A 19,173-nucleotide genomic window follows, 5' to 3' on the forward strand; every position below is an offset into this window, starting at 1 on the left:
TGTTTTAAGCCACTATGTTTTGGGGTAGTTTAATATGCAACAATAGAGAACTGGAATAAGTGGTCAGGAGTACCTCTTTGATATAGTGACATCCGAAGAAATATCTGAAAGAAACAAGGGAGTGAGAAATGCCAGCATCAGCCAAAGGGAATAACTATGAAAAGACCTACATGATGGCATACTAGACACATTCAAAGAACATCAATTGGCCCTCTGGCTAAAGTGGAGTAAGTAAAGAATAGAGGAGATGAGGTGGTAGGAGATGAGCTCAGAGAAGAAGCAGGTTGGCAGATCATGAAGGTCATTTAAAGGATTGGCACTTACTGTGAGTGAATTGTGGAGTTTTGAGCACTAGCTCAAAGTTTTCAGAAGAATATTCCATCATGAGATTCTGTCTCTTAGTCCTTCTCCCTTCACTTATAATAGCCATGTCCAAATGGTGAGAGCCACAGCCTACATCAGACACCCTTCATAGTATCAAGCACCCAAAAACAACCAGTCATTTTCAAACTTGTCCTCAGAGAATGGCTTATGGACTCCGGAGTCTGTGTGTGGCCTGTGCCTTCACTTCCTCCCATCCTTCTTCTTTGCCTGGTCAGATACAGCACCGGTGCTTTCATTTTTGAAGTGTTTACATTAACTTGAAGTTGTTAACCTAGTTGTGTTGCAGAACGTTTCAGACAGTGCCAGAGGCTATAAATAAATAACAGTTATTTCAGGTCTGCCTGGCAAACAAGCGCCTGGATTTTGCTAAGACCCCAGAGACTATGACTGCTGCAGTGCTGAATACCTCAAACAGGGCTAAAAGCAGGTATTCTCAAGGAATACTAAGCAGACATACTCCAGGTGACACAGTTATGTCGCCCAGCCACATACATCTTCTGATTGCCACCGAAACCAATAAATAGACCTCTCTGTCATATGCACTTGGAATAAACTGCAGCAAAACAGAGCCCAATTATTTCATATTACCAACCAGATTTCTAATCTCTCCTCAAACTTCAGCAACTGACAAATGACCAAAATAAAGTCTTCCAATTATTTTTTTTTAATTTATGCTGTCATCTAGAGCAGTGGGCCCCAAATTTTTCAGTAAGGAAGACCTATTTTTTAACACCTCATTAATTACCAATATCTAGCTATATGCACTTGGACCAGGTAATTCATCTCCCAATGCCTTGGTTTCTATACTTGTAAAATGGAAATGAAACTACCTATATAATGCTTAGGAAAATACCTGACTTGTTTTTAACAGTCAACAAATATTAGTTCATTATCATTTACAAATAGTACTGACTAACCCACATAGTAGTTATAATCAGGTTTTCCAAGAAAAACTGTCTTGACCATGTTACCATAAATTCAATAGCACTTATAAGCGAATTTGTAATTCATTATCCATTGAAGAATCACATACACTTAAAATACAGTACATATTTGAAAAAGACACAGTGATGACTGAGTTAGTTAAGCCTCAAGAATATGCAATCATCATAGAGTCTAGGAATCTCTGGCCCAGGGAACAGAGCACTTTTACTTCCATCCACTTTATCATTTATAGTGCTAGCATTATATAATGAAAATTATTGTTCAGAACTGTGATACCGTGCCCCAGAAACAGTAGCAGTTACCAAAGAACATAATTTTAAAAATATAGTCATGCGTTTTAAGAGAAAGGGGCAGGTAATTTGAATTTGAACTCTCAAGCAACAAAATTGAAAAACAAAAACATCCTTCTGATTTATTTTGAATTATGTAGAAAATTCAACTAATCAGAATTCCTCTTTCTTTGGTAATTTAGCTAGTTAAAATTTTATAACAATGCCAATTCACTGCACTACCTCAGTATGCAAACTAGCAACCCACTGATTGGTCTATATAATTTTTATTGTATGCAACTCCAATTTCTGTCAAAAGATCACCTAATATATAGACTACAAGACATGGAAAATGGCTAAGGGTGGTTTATTTTCTCCTCTTACAGATTTCTGATCTCCTTATAACTAAAAAAACTACTCATGGAAAAATAACATCTCTCTAACTGTGAGTTTTTACATTAATTTCAAATAAAAGTAAAAGTCCTATTTTCTGATTTACTAAACATTTACTATGTTCCCATATGGAAGGGAAAGAAGAGGAGACAGAGGGCAGAAAATGCCACCTAACCATACTCACAAGTTTAGCAGTAAAATTACATAATATACTGTAAATCCAAATCATGACAAAGTTTTAGTTACTAAACAATAATTGCCTGTATCTATTTTAACTTGATTAACATGGTTTGGACTTTACATAGTAAGAGTGAGAAATATTCTCCAACAAACTACAACAAAACAAGTTTGTAAAGGAGTAAAATACAGTATTTCAGAGTAAAGGAAAAGAGAATAAACTAATATGGTTTGAGTGTGGGAAGTATTCATGGTATTATTAATGAATCTACCCATCTTTAATAATTTTTCCTTCATAACCATTTTCACATTTGCCTTTGTTAGAAACATAAAGAGATTCCTTATAGATAAGCCAAAGTGCAAAATTAAATGCTATCGTGACATCTAATCACTAAGACTAATTCTGTCTTATGAACAAGAGAACATATTCTTGCTAATCTTTAGTACTGAACCTGGATCAAAAGGTTGACTATTTTTCTTCCTCAAATTAGCTGCTCACACCCGGTTAAAGCCCCTGTCTATTCTCATGCGTGTATTAGAATTCTAGTTGTATTTGTAGGCTGCTATTTGCAGGCTGACAATGACTAGGGATGCCTCACCTAGGTATTTCCTCCCAGAAACTCTTGACAGTATGAGTTAAGTATCTCTCATCTCACCTCCCATTGAAGTACAAACTTCCAAAATTATATACAAACTTGTGAGGGAAGTTTTCTTCCCTCACAAATATGTGTTTCTAGCCTAATGCACGTTCCAAACAACTGGCTGCCATGGTGACAAGGTACCTTGTAGAGAGTGTCTCAGAGTGAGTAAAAATCATTAAAAATGAGTAATTAGCCATCAGACAGGAAGTTGCCATTTTCATGTCCAGGTGAGAACCAGAATTCTCCTTGCAGGCTTCATATACACACACATAAAATGGAAGAGAGGTGACAGTTGAACACAACGTTTTCCTTTAACCTTTCTCCCTGATCAAAACGCTATTTCAAAAGCATACTGTAGACTACAAAACTTGCTTGATCCTTTTAGTTTCCTGAGTACCAATTACTGCTGCCTTTCTAGAATATCCATCCAGTATCTGTCCTTTCATGGGTCAGTTGTTTGTGATGTATATGAAGAATGTAGTCATTGGCACTTTAGCCATAATTAGATTCTGCTACTTCTCTCACCAAATCAAAACTCATGATTGTATTTCCAGAGAAATGTTTCTAAGCACAAGGTCATAAAGACACTACCAATTTCAGTTTAACCTGTCTCTTCAACTGACTACTTAAACTGACAACTCTAATTGTCCACTAGTGGACACATTTATGCATTAAAATGTCTGGTTACATTGTCCTAAACCAAAGGATAATCTGACTTCAATAATCAGGTCTGAATTTAGAGGCTAATTGCACATCATCCTTTAACCTTTAAAATGAGTTGCCCTTATAATTTAGCAGAATCTTCTGCACATTTGCCTAAAACTAAGGATTCTAAAGGGATGAAAATGAGATTACGCTCTTTGACTAAAAAGTGACAAAGCAATGACACCCCAAGTCTTCAATTTCAAAAGGGTTATGAAATCTATGTTCATATTGCATACTTGCTTGACTTCTAATTCGTTCATTGCCCATTGCTTTCATTTGCATGAGGAAAGGAGGGAAAGGTCAATATGTTCCTTTTAAAGTGTCTAAACTTCAATTGAAGAATGCACTACTTAATGGATGGTATCTCTTTTACTCTCTCCTTCCCTCTCTACCTCTACCTCTTTCCCAAAGTCACAACCTCATGATGTAGATTAGTGTTTGATTCCAGAAAAATCTGAGTCTTGATCCTAACTCTACCCTAAGAAGACAAATAACACAGAGAAAAGTCCATCTTTTTTTTTCCACTCCAGTTTGTTCTGGGAGTGTAGATCATTTTAAAACTTACTCAGTTACTAGCAGTATCTTGCATATGTTTAACAGACAGTCACTGGATAATTGCTTGTTTGCATATCACTAGGTACATTTATAAAAAGCCAAACAGAAATGAAGAAAATTATACATGTTTATTAGGGACAGTAGTCTCCATCTTTAAAGAGATTATAACCAGGGTTCCTGGGTGGCTTAGTTGGTTGAGCATCTGACTTTGGCTCAGGTCATGATCTCGTGGTCTGTGAGTTCGAGCCCCGCATCAGGCTCTGTGCTCACAGCTCAGAGCCTGGAGCCTGTTTTGGATTCTGTGTCTCCCTCTCTCTCTGCCCCTCCCCCACTCATGCTCTGCTTCTCTCTGTCAAAAATAAACAAACATCAAAAAAAATTTTAATAAAAAAATAAAGAGATTACAACCATATACCTACCCAGCTTAAGGAAACAATAAATATGTGTCCTCCATAGGTCATTATCAGTTGTTATTAGGTGTTTAGATGTCCCCATTACTCATCTATGCCGCTATACCAAAGAAATAATAACTCACATGCTTTTCTTCTGATTCCTGTACTAAATCTAAATTATAGATTCTATCATTTATTCTGATTCCACAAGCAACACGCTTTCAATTAGGTAATACTAGTGAAAAAATAATTATAAGTACAGTACAAATATGTCTACTTATGCCTATTTGATTAGACCAGTGAACTGACTGTGCTTTTTTAAATTTGTGATATTTATGCCTATTTGAATTGTATGAAGGGAATCCCCATTCTCTAATTAGAAGTGCTTTCTCAAATGTTTAGGAAAACTGAGGGGGATATATGCTGCTGTTCAATAGGTATAAAGTTTCAGTCATGTAAGATGAAAAAGTAATACAGATATATTGTACACATTTATACTTATAGTTAACAATATTATACTGTACACTCAAATTTTTAAGAAGGTAGATCTCATATTGTGTTTTTCACTACAATTAAAAAACTCAAAGTCTAGAAAAATCTTTACTTCATGGATGATGAAGAAACCATTGGGATTGAAAAAACATTTGAATAATCAACTATTTACCACTAATAGATTCAAAAATAATCTGCTGACTTCCATTAGGGAAAATGCTATTATTTTTGGTGTCCCACGGTGAGCAGACTGACTAGGTCTGTTTGTTTGACATGCAGTTTCCAGTACTTCCACAGATTCTAATACAGTAGGTCAGTTTTATCATTTCCAAATTTGTATTTTTAACAGAAGTGGTGTTTCTTTAAGTATTCATAGGCAGAGGTCTACAGATCACACTTTAAGAAGCCTGGGGTGGCATGCCCCCTTTTCCCAAAATGCTGAAGATGATTTGGTCATTCATTTATAATGCCTTTTCTGGTTTCTGTTGAAACATGCAATTCAAAAACACTGGCAAAAGTCTAAAATACTGTGTATTAAGGGTTCATTCCGGAAATAAAATCCATGACGCTGGCACTATTAATGCCAACAAATGGTTGCCATCATAATAGGAACTATAGTCAAACACCTCATATAGAAAGTAAATTTCATTAAAAACGACTAACACACCATGAATAAGAAATTTACTAAAATAGCTGTAATTCATGGTCAAGTTAGCCTAAATAAAGGAAGAAACAGAGAGGGAAAAAAAGTGGTCTGGAATGTCAAATATCAGAGCCTGTATTTTTTTTAAAGCTCCTTAAAAATACATGGGGTGCCTGGGTGGCTCAGTCTGTTAAGCGTCTGACCTCAGCTCAGGTCATGATCTCAAGGATTGTGAGTTCCAGCCCTGCATCAGACTCTATGCTGACAGCTAAGAGCCTGGAGCCTGCTTTGGACTCTGTGTCTCCCTCTCTCTCTGCCCCTCCCCTGTTTGTGCTCTCTCCCTCTCTCTCTCTCTATCTCTCAATAAATAAATAAACAAACAAACAAACAAACAAACAAACATACATTACAATAAAAATACAGTGAGACATCTGAATGTTGATGCCACAATGTTAGCCACTCATTTGGCTCCTTTCAGTGTAGCACCACTAACTTCGATTAGAATATTAAAATTCCATGAGTTATTGTAATTTTAAAAAACATTAAAGGCAGACTTATGATAACAAAGACATGGATAAAATAAACCATTAGTCCACAAGACATCTCAAGATTACAATTCTCTTCCTTTTTCTTTTATTAGAATGAAAACCTTTTTCCACTCAAAAATCTTTAAACTGCCTTCATGACATCTTGGTATTCTTGGAATATCTTTCTTTTCTATATAAGGTCCAATGGTTATAAATCGAAACCATCAAATAGGATCATACTCCCAGACAATAATTTCCTGGATAACTAACCTTGTATATTTTAAGATGTCTTAGAATATGTAAAAATCTTCTTTCCCTAATCAGACCTGCTTCAGCAGAAGTCTAGGAAAGTCTTTCATACCATGGGTGATTAAGAAACCGTTGGAATGTGAAGGGAGGATTTAAATAACACAATCTCTCTAATGCGGGAAAGTTGTCAAATCATTCACAGATCGCTTGCATTTGTATTCTTTTTTCTTTGCACGTGTAAGCTTCAACAACATTCACAAGACCAAGTTATCAATTAAAAAAATCAGTCTCAAGCAAAATTTAAATCTAGACATTGATGGATACACTAGACTGATTAATTCAGATCTCTCAGCCATTAAAAAAGTTTGTTGTAGTTTTTTACTTGTCAAAAATACAAAATGCCATCCAAAGAGAAGTTGCATATCATATATATTGTAAATGAGTCCAAATCCCATATCCCATCTTTGCAATCCAAAGAAATGATTTCACACTAAAGGAAACAATTTGAATTTTAAAAATTTGTTTCCATTAATGTAGCAGTCACTGATGAGGTGAACATGAATCTTAGACCACATGTTACACAATAGAGACATGAAGATAAACCAGTGCACCCTGAAGAAGTCTGCATTCCAGCAGGCCTGACCATCCCAGTGCTAGTTTCAGCCCAAATGACAAGACTCACAATCCAGGTATTCAAAAATTATGTGGGAACATAGCTAAATTTAAGAGTGGCTCTCTGTTTAGAGCAGTCACTATTTAGTGACACAATTATTTCACAAATCCCACTCTGCCCCACAAGCAAGAGTAGATCTTGGGCAAATAAAATAGAACAAAATACAGAGGGGCATTTGTGAGAGAGAAACAATACATGTCTAATGCATGAACTGCTTCACAGGGTTGAAAGATGGAGTAAATGGTGGGCAATGGCAGGAGAGAAGAATGGAAAAATCTTTCCAATCAAATGGGTTTAAAACAAGTTTGTCTCTCCTTGCAATTCACCAGCTTTCTCCGAAGGCCATCCATACTCCTTTCCAACTGTTCCATGTTATAATACACATGCACAAATGAAAATAGGTGTATGGCACACTGAAGTAAAAGTCCCTTCCAGGACTGAAGGGAGCAAAACTTCAGCACACCTGAAACATTTTCATCACACTGATGAGAAGTTCCAAATCAGAGAAGAACATGCGTTGTTAAGATTTGGACTTCTCTGAACTAAACTCTCTAGATTCAAATCCTGATTCACTAGCTGTATGAGCTTGCAGAAGTTTCTTAACCTAGCAAAACTTCTGTGTCTCTACCTATAAATTGGAGTTGATAATATTTACTTAACCATGTTGTCAGAATTGAATAGATTATGGAAGCGAGTAACAAAACATATCTAACAGCTCACCAAATGACAGCTACTCAATTCATCATTACTTCTTACCATAGGGAATACTAAAGAAATAATAACAATAACAATAATAGCTATTATACATTGAACTACTAAGAGCCAAGGGCTGTTTAATCTTCCTGACATCCTAATGAGGAAGGCACTATTATCATTTCTGCTTTAAAGATAAGAAAACTCTCTAGCACAGAGAAATGAAATAATTGCAGAGGGCTGCGCAACCAACAAGTGAAAGTCATCTGAAACATGTTAGGAAAATTGTCTTCCCAGGGAGCTCTCTAGCTCGTAGGATCAACTTGTTCTCTTCTTTAACAAACAAAAAATAATAGTGTATTCCCAGCTTCTCTTAAGAGGCATCATGCCATTTCTAAATTTGTTTAAACTCTCTTAATGTTCATTTATGTCTTCTGCCTCAGCTATCTTCTAGTGATTTATAGTGCTTTCTTTCATTTTTTTCCACACTTACTTCACTCAAATTACACATAATATTTCCTTGGGCTGATATTTCCAGATTTAGACAGAAAGTCAATTTGCTCCTTCCAGTAATGGCTCTAACTCTAGCTTTGTGCAGTAACCCCTTGTCCCAGTCCTTTACTAGTTCATTTTTTAAGTGGTATTCTTTTTGAGAAGTTATGACTAGAATTACACCCAGTATTTCAGGATAATTTGGAAGGTGTGTTGAGTCTGGTTTTTAGTACCTTTTTTTGTTTTTAAATAAGGTTCTCAAGAACCTTCGAATATAGGCAAGAAGAGACATTAATACATTGACATAATGCTTGCTGAATGATATAAATGTATTTTATGCTGTTCCCAAACCCACAATACCCTTCCTTTTTCCCTACTTACCTAAATGCCATACATTCTTCCTGTGGGATGAACAAGATTTTCAAAGAAAGCAGTGGAAAAAGTTAGTGAATATTATAGACCATGGAACGGCATGAAACTGTGCATCTAGAAGTGGCTGACTGCTCATCATTGTCTTGCAGGCTGTTAATGAGGGTGCTACAAACATCCTGTAGTTCAAACATGCTGAATAAAGGCTAAATTCAACAGAGTAAAAGGGTTTTTTTACATTGTTGTTGTTTTTTTAACACGACAGGAATTTTCAGAGCTTTCAGTATGCTGCTGCATGTTGTGAAACTCCAAGGAGGGAAAGGTATAACATTTCACAAACATATGTGACCATGGAATTCTAGTTCATACATTCTAGTTCATACATATTCTATAGTATGCTATAGAATAAGTGTGGAAACACTTAAAAAATCATCCATGGAGGTAAAACAAGCATTATTTGTTTAGTGGAAAAAAGAAAATCAGCAAAGCTTAATTAGAGCATCTATCATGAGGATCCCTAGATTCTGACAGGTGGAGGGTAGGGAGTAAGACCCAGCAAAGGGATTTAATCTCAATGTCATATGAACTAAGAGTTAATTTTCATGGAGTATACTATTATAAGTATTCAGTCATGTAAAGATAAATGAGTTTAGCTATAGTACAAAATTCACATTCAAGATCGGCTTTGCTTAGCAAAATAGAGCTGCTAGCATACAACTATTGCTTTGCATGGTACAAACACAAAATAAAAAACATGAGCCTTATGCCATCATTAATTTCCTACTTTGCACAAAATTCTATAAATTAAATTGACACCCAGAAAAAAAAACTGGTTGTCTGTTCAATGGAAATTTACATTATGACTTTATTCAGAAAGGTTGAGGTATAAATTAAGTTTTCAAATCATCAAATGATTACTTTTTATTGTTTTCTGAAAATGAACCAAAAAGACATGTATGACAGAAAACTTTCCAAGTTGTCATCCTTAGTGTAAGTTTATCATTCCAAAATCAAAAAAAAAAAAAAAATAGGTATGTAAGATAATCTTGTTATTTAAAGACTTGGAGTTAAATCTCATATGAAATAGCTAAAGTGGAGAATGGAAAATGATGTAGGGGCAGGAAGCTGGTAGGGAAGGTGCAGGGAACAGCTATTTCTAGCTGTCTTTTAGTAGTGTTTGATGTTTGAATACTTGTGTAAATTACTTTGTCAAAAAAATCAAATACTTTTTACAAAGAGTACATACCTTTGCCACTTAATGCTCACTTACTAAAATAAACAAGTGCAGAAATAAATATTTAACTGGAGGATAATAAGGCTACAAATAATGGCTAACACTGATGTGGAGCCTACTTAAAGTTTGATTACTAATAAAATATCCACACTCTATTTACCAAGCAAAGTAGAGAGTTTAAAATAAAGTTGATGAAAGTAGTCTGTTTAATGAGGAAAATTTTAAAACCGAATCACTTCAAATGAGTTTTTTTCCCCTTCAATTTGAAAATATAATTTACTTTCTTCCTCCATATAGCATTTATTATCTGTATTATTTATCAATTAATCTTTTACACCTAGTCCATAAATTCTTTGATGAGAGGTCCGTATTTTCTTCAGTTTTTATCTCATATGATCATTTCACACAGAAGATACATGATGAAGGAAGAAAGGAGGGAGGGCAGTAAGTTAAAAGAAATAAAGCAGGAAATTCTTATGCAGGGTTTTTACAAAATAAAGTATTTTAAAACCATCTTGAACTCTAGCAGTACTGCTTTTCTGTTCTTTGGGTGTTTTTATTTAATTACACAAGAATGATTTCAGAAGCTCCTGGTTTAAATTTATCTGATAGAGAAAGCTAGAGAATTACCCTTCATAATATTTAATTAAACATTTCTATCAATTACATTGAATAAATATACAGTCATGACTACCACTGGCTCAACAGGCATTTAAGAAGACGGCATTTAAGAAGATGGCATATATTAAGTTTGGCGATACAGCACATTAGATTCGGTTAGCACACACAGCAATTGTTTTTCCTAAGAAAATTGTTCCTTTTAATTAAAGCATTTGCTCTTCTCTCAGCACTTTACAATGCGTGATGCAGAATAAACATAAAATAGTTACCGCAGATTTTTTCTCAGCTTTCTCAGTCCAGAATCAGAATAAATTGACTCAGAATAATTTCTTAAAGTGTTTATTTACTTAGAGTGGGAGAAAAAAATACTACCTACAATCTTGGTAATCAGCAAAACTACTTTATCAATACTACTTTACCATACTACTTAGAAAACCCCTATAGAAAACACGATGAGATAGAATGATTGAGATCTTACACCTCCTTTTCACTAAATGACTAACAAATGAAATCTCTAGCTATGTATTGAGATGTACACTGAAAAGAAATTGAGTCACACGGGAAAATGATTGTTTCAAACACTGAACATCAGGTAGAAATAAAGACTATGGATCTTGAGCCTAAGGTAATTTATCAGAGCTGGGTGGGTTTTTTTCTCTTTGAAATAGTGCAATTAAGTAAGAAGAGACAGCTACTTTTGTTTCGATTTTTCTTAACTAATCTCTGATTATAATATACACTGACCTATTCTTCAATTACAGTTTAGAGATGTTGCAATGCTTTTGTTCCTCTCTTTTTAAAAACAAGCATTAGATGAAAACTGTTCATCTAGTATGCTCAAATCATCAAAGAAAAACTGATTCTGATGGATTTTCTCTTCCAGTGAATGTTAACAGAGATTTTAGAAGCTCTAGAATCAGTTCCTCCTACTAGAACCATTTCCAATGGAAACTAAGTATAGAATTGTCAATCTATACACACACATGTATGATTCAACTTTTTAAAGAAAAATTCAATGAAATCATTTTGTGGTCCCCAAGTGGTGCCAAATACAAGTGTCACTTTTTAATCATACTTAGAATTGAGAGGGTTTTTTTTGTTAACTATGGCTGAAAGAAACAAAAGCCCATCCACTCCCCAAAAGTGTCTGTGTGTGTGTGCGTGCATACGTGAAAGTTAAAAAAGTATGTCACAAAACCAGAGTCACAGTTCATACTTCCTCATGAGAACAAAGAACTAGGAATTAGAACCAGAAACTATGTCCTCCACCCTTCCCTTATAGGTATAAACATGCCCACCACCTGCCTCATATCTTTGTCCCTTTCCCCACATTCTGACTTTCCTCTCTTCCCCTTCTACTCATTAAAAGTAGAATCTCTTTTTATTCTGAGCTATGCCCCTACTTTCCCTCCCTCATTTAGAAAAAACAGAAAATTAAAACGTCAAGAGTTTGTTTTATCTACTAGAAAATCTGTCAAAACTCTGATGGAATTGACTAAGTCAGGAAACTTTGTGGGACCCAGTTTACAGTAATTTCAACAAGGACTGGGTGATGTATTCTGGTCCTTTCAGGAACGAATGTCCTGCAGATGCGGGTATATAGGAAAGGTGACCAGGTACTATTATCCACAGAGCAGTGCCCCAAATCCTAAACATACTCCGCAAACAAAGAAATAAGGGTGTTTATGGATATAAAACACTACAACAGAAAGAAAACAACAGGAATCCAGTGTGAGAAAAGAGAATTATCTTTGAAACTGAAACACTTTGGATTCAGTTTCTGACTGAATTACGATTAGTCACGTAACCTGGGCAAAATAATTGACCTTCCATGAGTGCCTATTTCCACATCTATAAAATTGAGATAATATTATCTACTTGGTAGTGTTTGAGAAGTAATGAGATAATGCGTAAAGTTTGTGACAGAGTGACAGTATTTACAAAGTATGTGTGGCTCAGAGAGTGGGAAAGGTAGGTAATCAAATGTATTTCAAAGATATATGTAGAAAAGTATCTGCTATTCCCTAATCTGGTCATGGCCTTCTATATTGTCTTCATCCCTAAAATTTCTTCTCCTAAAGTGTAGAGTGCCAAAATAAAGGAACTAGTGCAATGGGCAGCTTATAAAGACTGCATGGAACATGTGTCCTCATCACTGACACCACTGGCTAACCTCTATTCATCCTCTCATTCTTTTTCTTTTTTTGTGTATAAACTCATATCACTTGACTTCCACAAATCTTTATTATTATTTTTTATTTTTATTTTTTTTAATTTTTTTTAACATTTATTTATTTTTGAGACAGACAGCATGAACAGGGGAGGGTCAGAGAAAGAGGGAGACACAGAATCTGAAACAGGCTCCAGGCTCTGAGCTGTCAGCACAGAGCCCGACGCAGGGCTCGAACCTACGGACCGCGAGATCATGACCTGAGCTGAAGTTGGACACTTAACCGACTGAGCCACCCAGGCGCCCCTTATTTTTTATTTTTTAATTTACATCTAAGTTAGTTATATATAGTGCAATAATGATTTCAGGAGTAGATTCCAGTTTCATTCCTTATGTAGAACACCCAGTGCTCATCCCAAAAAGTGTCTTCCTTAATGCCTCTTACCCAATGGCCCATCCCCCCATCCACAAACCCTCCAGCAATACTTAGTTTGTTCTCTATAATTAAGAGTCTCTTATGTTCTGTCCCATCCCTTTTTTTATATTACTTTTGCTTCCCTTCCCTTATGTTCATTTGTTTTGTACCTTGAATTCCACATATTAATGAAGTCATATGCTATTTCTCTTTCTCTAATTTCCCTTAGCATAATACCTTCTAGTTCCATCCATGTTGTTGCAAATGGCAAGATTTCATTCTTTTTTATTGCTGCATAACTCTCCATTGTGTGTGTGTGTGTGTGTGCATGTGGGTGTGTGTGTGCGTGTGTGTATACACCACATATATACCATATATTCTTTATCCATTCATCTATTGATAGACTTTTGGGCTCTTTCCATACTTTGGCTATTGTCAAGAGCACTGCTATAAATATTGGAGTACATGTGCCCCTTTGAGTCAGCACACCTGTATCCTTTGGATAAATACCTAGCAGTGCAATTGATGGGTCGTAGGGTAGTTCTATTTTAACTTTTTGTGGAAGCTCCATACTGTTTTCCATAGTGGCTGCACCAGTTTGCATTCCCACCAACAGTGGAAAAGAGATCCTCTTTCTCCACATCCTTGCCAACATCTGTTGTTGCCTGAGTTGTTAATTTTAGTCATTCTGACTGATGTGAGGCGGTATCTCATTGTGGTTTTAATTTGTATTTCCCTAATGATAAGTAATGGTGAGCATTATTCCATGTGTCTATTAACCATTTGGATGTCTTCTTTGGAGATTATCTATTCATGTCTTTTGCCCATTTCTTCACTGGATTATTTGTTTTTCGGGGTGTTGAGTTTGGTAAGTTCTTTATAGATTTTGGATACTAACTAACCCTTTATCTGATATGCCATTTACAAATATCTCTTACCATTCTGTTGGTTGCCTTTTGGTTTTGCTGATTGTTTCCTTCACCATGCAGAAGCTTTTTATTTTGATGAGGTCCCAATAGTTCATTTTTGCTTTTGTGCCCCTTCTCTATGGAGCTGTGTTGAGTAAGAAGTTGCTGTCAAAGAGGTGGCCAAGGTCAAAGAGGTTTTTGCTGGCTTTCTCCTCAAGGATTTTTATGGCTTCCTGTCTTACATTGAGGTCTTTCATCCATTTTGAGTTTATTTTTGTGTATGGTGTAATAAAGTGGTCCAGGTTCATTCTGCATGCCACTGTCCAGTTTTCCCAACACCATTTGCTACAGAGACTGTCTTTTTTCCATTGGATATTCTTTTATGCTTTGTCAAAGATTAGTTGGCATACATTTGAGGGTCCATTTCTGGATTTTCTATTTTGTTCCATTGATCTAAGTGTCTGTTTTTGTGCCAGTACCATACTGTCTTCATGATTACAGCTTTGTAAGACAGCTTGAAGTCCAAGATTGTGATGCTTCCTGGTTTGGTTTCTTTTCAGGATTTCTTTGGTTATTCAGGGTCTTTTCTGATTCCATACACATTTTAGGATTGTTTGTTCTAGCTGTGTGAAGAATGCTGGTGTTATTTTCATCAGGATTGCATTAAATATGTAGATTCCTTTAGGTTGTATCGACAGTTTAACAATATTTGTTCTTCCAATCCAGGATCATGGAATATTTTCCATTGTTTTGTGTCTTCTTCAATTTCTTTCATAAGGTTTCTATAGTGTTCAGTGTATAGATTTTTCACCTTTTTGGTTAGGTTTATCTGTAAACCTTAATGGTTCTTGGTGCAACTGTAAATGGGATTGAGTCCTTGATTTCCCTTTCTGTTGCTTCATTATCAGTGTATAGGAATTCAACCAATTTCTTTGCATTGATTTTATATCCTGCAACTTTCCTGAATTCATGGATAAGTTCTAGCAGTTTTTTGGTGGAACCTTTTGGGTTTTCCATATAGAGTATCATGTCATCTGCAAAGAGTGAAAGTTTGACTTCCTCTTTGCTGATTTGGATGCCTTTTATTCCTTTGTGTTGTCTGATTACTGAAGCTAGAACTTCCAATATTATGTTGAATAACAGAGGCAAGAGTGGAAATCCCTGTCATGTTCCTGACCTTGGGGGGAAAGCTCTCAGTTTTTCCCCATTGAGGATATTAGCGGTGAGTCTTTTGTATATGGACTTTATGATTGTGAGGTATGATCCTTCTATACAATGTAAGAGTATATAATATACTTCTATACCTTCTATACCATATAAGAGGTTTTTTTTCAGGAAAGGATGCTGTATTTTGTCAAATGCTTTCTATGCATCTACTAAGAGGATCATGTTGTTCATGTCCTTTCTTTTACTGATATGATGTATCATATTGATTGTTTTGTGGATATTGAACCAGCCCTGCATCCCAGGTATAAGTACCACTTGGTCGTGGTGAATAATTCTCTTAATGTATTGTTGGATATGGTTGGCTAGTATCTTTTTGAGGATTTTGCACCCATGTTCATCAGGAAAATTGGTCTGTAGTTCTCCTTTGTAGTGGGGTCTTTAGTCCTGGAGTCAAAGTATTGCTGGCTTCATAGAATGGGTTTGCAAGTTTTCCTTCCATATTTATTTTTTTGGAACAGCTTCAAAAGAATAGGTGTTAACTCTTCTTTAAATGTTTGGTAGAATTCCCCTGGAAAACCATCCAGCACTGGACTCTAGTTTTCTGGGAGATATTTGATTATTAATTTGATTTCTTTATTGGTTATGGGTCTGTTCAAATTTTCTATTTCTTCCTGTTTCAGTTTTTGTAGTTTATATGTTTCTAGGAATTTGTCCATTTCTTCCAGATTGCCCAATTTATTGCTGTATAATTGCTCATAATATTCTCTTACTATTGCTTGTATTTCTGCAGTGTGGGTTGTGATGTCTTCTCTTTCATTCTTGATTTTATTTATTTGGGTCCTTTCCTTTTTCTTTTTTTTTTTTTATTTTTTTTCAACGTTTTTATTTATTTTTGGGACAGAGAGAGACAGAGCATGAACGGGGGAGGGGCAGAGAGAGAGGGAGACACAGAATCGGAAGCAGGCTCCAGGCTCCGAGCCATCAGCCCAGAGCCTGATGCGGGGCTCGAACTCACGGACCGCAAGATCGTGACCTGGCTGAAGTCGGACGCTTAACCGACTGCGCCACCCAGGCGCCCCTAGTCATTTCCTTTTTCTTTTTGATCACACTGTCTAGGGGTTTATCAATTTTGTTGATTCTTTCAAAGAACCAGCCCCTGGTTTCATTGATCTGTTCTACTGTTTGTTTTTTGTTTGCGTTTTGGTTTCAATAGCAATGATTTCTGCTCTCATCTTTACTCTTGTATTCTGGTGGTTTGGGGTTTTATTTGCTATTCTTTTCCAGCTCTCTAAGGTGTAAGGTTAGGATACGTATCTGAGACCTTTCTTCCTTCTTTAGGAAGGCCTTGATTGTTATATACTTCCCTCTTATGACCACCTTTGCTGTGTCCCAGAGGTTTTGGCCTGTGGTATTCTCATTTTCATTGCCTTCCATGTACTTTTTCATATACTCTTTACTTCTTGGTTAGCCCATTCATTCTTTAGTAGGATGTTCTTTAGTGTCCAAGTATTTGCTGTCCTTCCAAATTTTTTCTTGTGGTTGATTTCAAGTTTCATAGTGTTGTGGTCTGAAAACATGCACGGTATTATATCAATATTTTTGTACTTTCTGAGGGTTGATTTGTGTGCCAGTATGTGATCTATTCCGGAGAATGTTCCATGTGTATTTGAGAAGAATGTGTATTCTGCTGCTTTAGGATGAAATGTTCTGAATATATTGGGTTAAGTCCATCTGCTCCAGTGAATTGTTCAAAGCCAATGATTTTCTGTTTAGATGATCCATTGCTATAAGTGGGGTGTTGAAGTCCCCTATTATTATGGTATTATTATCAATGAGTTTCTTTATGTTTGTGACTAATTGACATAAATATTTGGGTGCTGCCACATGTGTAGCATAAATGTTTATAATTGTTACATCTTCTTGGTGGATGGACACCTTAATTATGATATAATGCCCTTCTTCATCTCTTGTTATAGTTTATTTTAAAATCTAGATTGTCTGATATAAGTATGGCTACTCTGGCTTTCTTTCAGCAACCATTAGCATGATAGATGGTTATCCATCCCCTTACTTTCAATCTGAAAGTGTCTTTAGGTCTAAAATGGGTTTCTTGTAAACAGCATATAGATGAATCTTGCTTTCCTATACATTTTTTTACCCTATGTCTTTTGATTGGAACATTTAGCCCATTGACATTTAGAGTGAGTACTGAAAGATATGAATTTATTACCATTATGTTGCCTGTAGAGTTGGAGTTTCTGGTGGTGTTCTCTGGTCCCTTCTAGTCCTCAGAGAGTCCCGCTTAAAATTTCTTGCAAAGCTGGTTTAGTAGTCACAAACCCCTTTTGTCTTTGTTTGTCTGGGAAACTTTTTATCTCTCCTATTTGAATGACAGCCTTGCTGGATAAAGAATTCTTGGCTGCATATTTTTATGATCTAGCACCTTGAGTATATCCTGCCACTCCTTTCTGGCCTGCCAGGTTTCTGTGGATAGGTCTGCTGCAAACTTGATCTGTCTTCCCTTGTAGGTTAAGGACTTTTTTCCCTTGCTGCTTTCATGATTCTTTCCTTGTCTGAGTATTTTATGAATTTGTCTATGATATGCCTTGTTGGTGGTCAGTTTTTGTTGAATCTAATGGGAGTTCTCTGTGCTTCATGGATTTTGGTATCTGAGTCTTTCCCCAGGTTAGGAATGTTTTCCATTATGATTTGCTCACATAAACCTTCTACCCCCTTTTCTCTCTCTTCATCTTCTAAGACCCCTATAATTTGGCTGTTATTCCTTTTTAATGAGTCACTGAGTTCTCTAATTCTTATATCGTGCTCTTTTGCTTTAGTCTCGCTCATTTTTTCTGCTTCATTATTCTCCATAAGTTTGTTCTCTATATCGCTCATTTGCTGCTCTGCTTCATCCATCCTTACCACCATGGCATCCATTCGAGATTGCTTCTCAGTTATAGCATTTTTAATTTTGTCCTGACTAGCTTTTACTTCTTTTATCTCCACTTATCCTTTCATTTTTAGCTTAAATGCTCTAAGAAGCTTTTATCCTACTGACTGCTGTGACTCCCAAAGCCCTCTAGTTGGTCCAGGAGCTATGCCCTGTGCTATAATATGAGTCACTATTACATCTTTATCACACAGGGAGATTCTTCATAGCAGAAAGGATTTCTTCTTCCCTACTGATTGAGTCTCTAACAATGAATACAGAAAGTGGCCAGAGTTAACATTGTCATTTATTTTTTAGTAGTCCAGCATCCAAACACTATTCTGACTTTTGGTGAAACCTCTCATACATGAGTCTTGATAACAGTCAGGGCTCATATGGTACCAGAAATTCTCATTTTCTGACACCTGAAAGTTAAGGCTTAAGCATGAGTCATAGACATGGCCAACTGGACACCCTAACCCAGTACTCTGTATCCACAGGAAAGAAAACAAAACATATGACATGGAGATTATTCAGAGCAGCGTGTGTGCTACAGTAGTTTAGTATTGGCAATCTTAGTCATAAAAAGACCATAGACAAGCTCTGGCACCTACCTGGCTGTAGTCTGTGTTGTCATTTGCCTTGTGTCCTCAGTCCAGGTTTCTGATGCTATGAACTGCAGTTTTCCACAAATAATTTTCTTCTTAGTCAGTTAGTGATTTCTGTTTTTATAACCAAGACATTTAAATAATAATTCAAAATTGTAATAAATGGATGGTGAGATGGACTGATCCACAAATAATTCTGCCAACAAATGAATAAAACAAGAAAAGAAACAATTTCCATGGTATTTGCCATTCTTTCTCTCCCTTCTCCCACGACTTGGCCTCTCAATCTTTTCCTTAGGAACAACTAATGTTTAAAACAAATAAACACTCCAGTTTCCTAGAATCCTTTAGGGTTCTTACATAAATGATAATAGTGATTCCTAAGATATTGGTTTAAGTATTCAACAAGACTGCAAACTGGTTGAAGTTCACTGGTTGTGAACTGTATCCTCTCCTTTAAAGTCATTTAGTTTTTTGAAATTAAGAAAGAGATTAGAAGTAAGGAAACAAGCATCTTTTCAT

At 36.0% G+C, this 19,173-nt stretch overlaps 1 long non-coding RNA gene across 1 annotated transcript in view; it reads right to left on the bottom strand.

Moving 5' to 3' along the window:
• Positions 1 to 18,898, bottom strand: part of LOC123379616 — a 66,541-nt gene extending 47,643 nt beyond the window's left edge. The window contains exon 1 of the long non-coding RNA XR_006584298.1: positions 18,658 to 18,898. This is a non-coding gene — a long non-coding RNA (uncharacterized LOC123379616). The remainder of the gene's footprint in view (positions 1 to 18,657) is intronic.
• Between the last annotated feature and the right edge of the window lie 275 nt (positions 18,899 to 19,173).

Source organism: Felis catus, chromosome A1 (genome assembly GCF_018350175.1).
Source record: "Felis catus isolate Fca126 chromosome A1, F.catus_Fca126_mat1.0, whole genome shotgun sequence".
NCBI lineage: Eukaryota > Metazoa > Chordata > Mammalia > Carnivora > Felidae > Felis > Felis catus.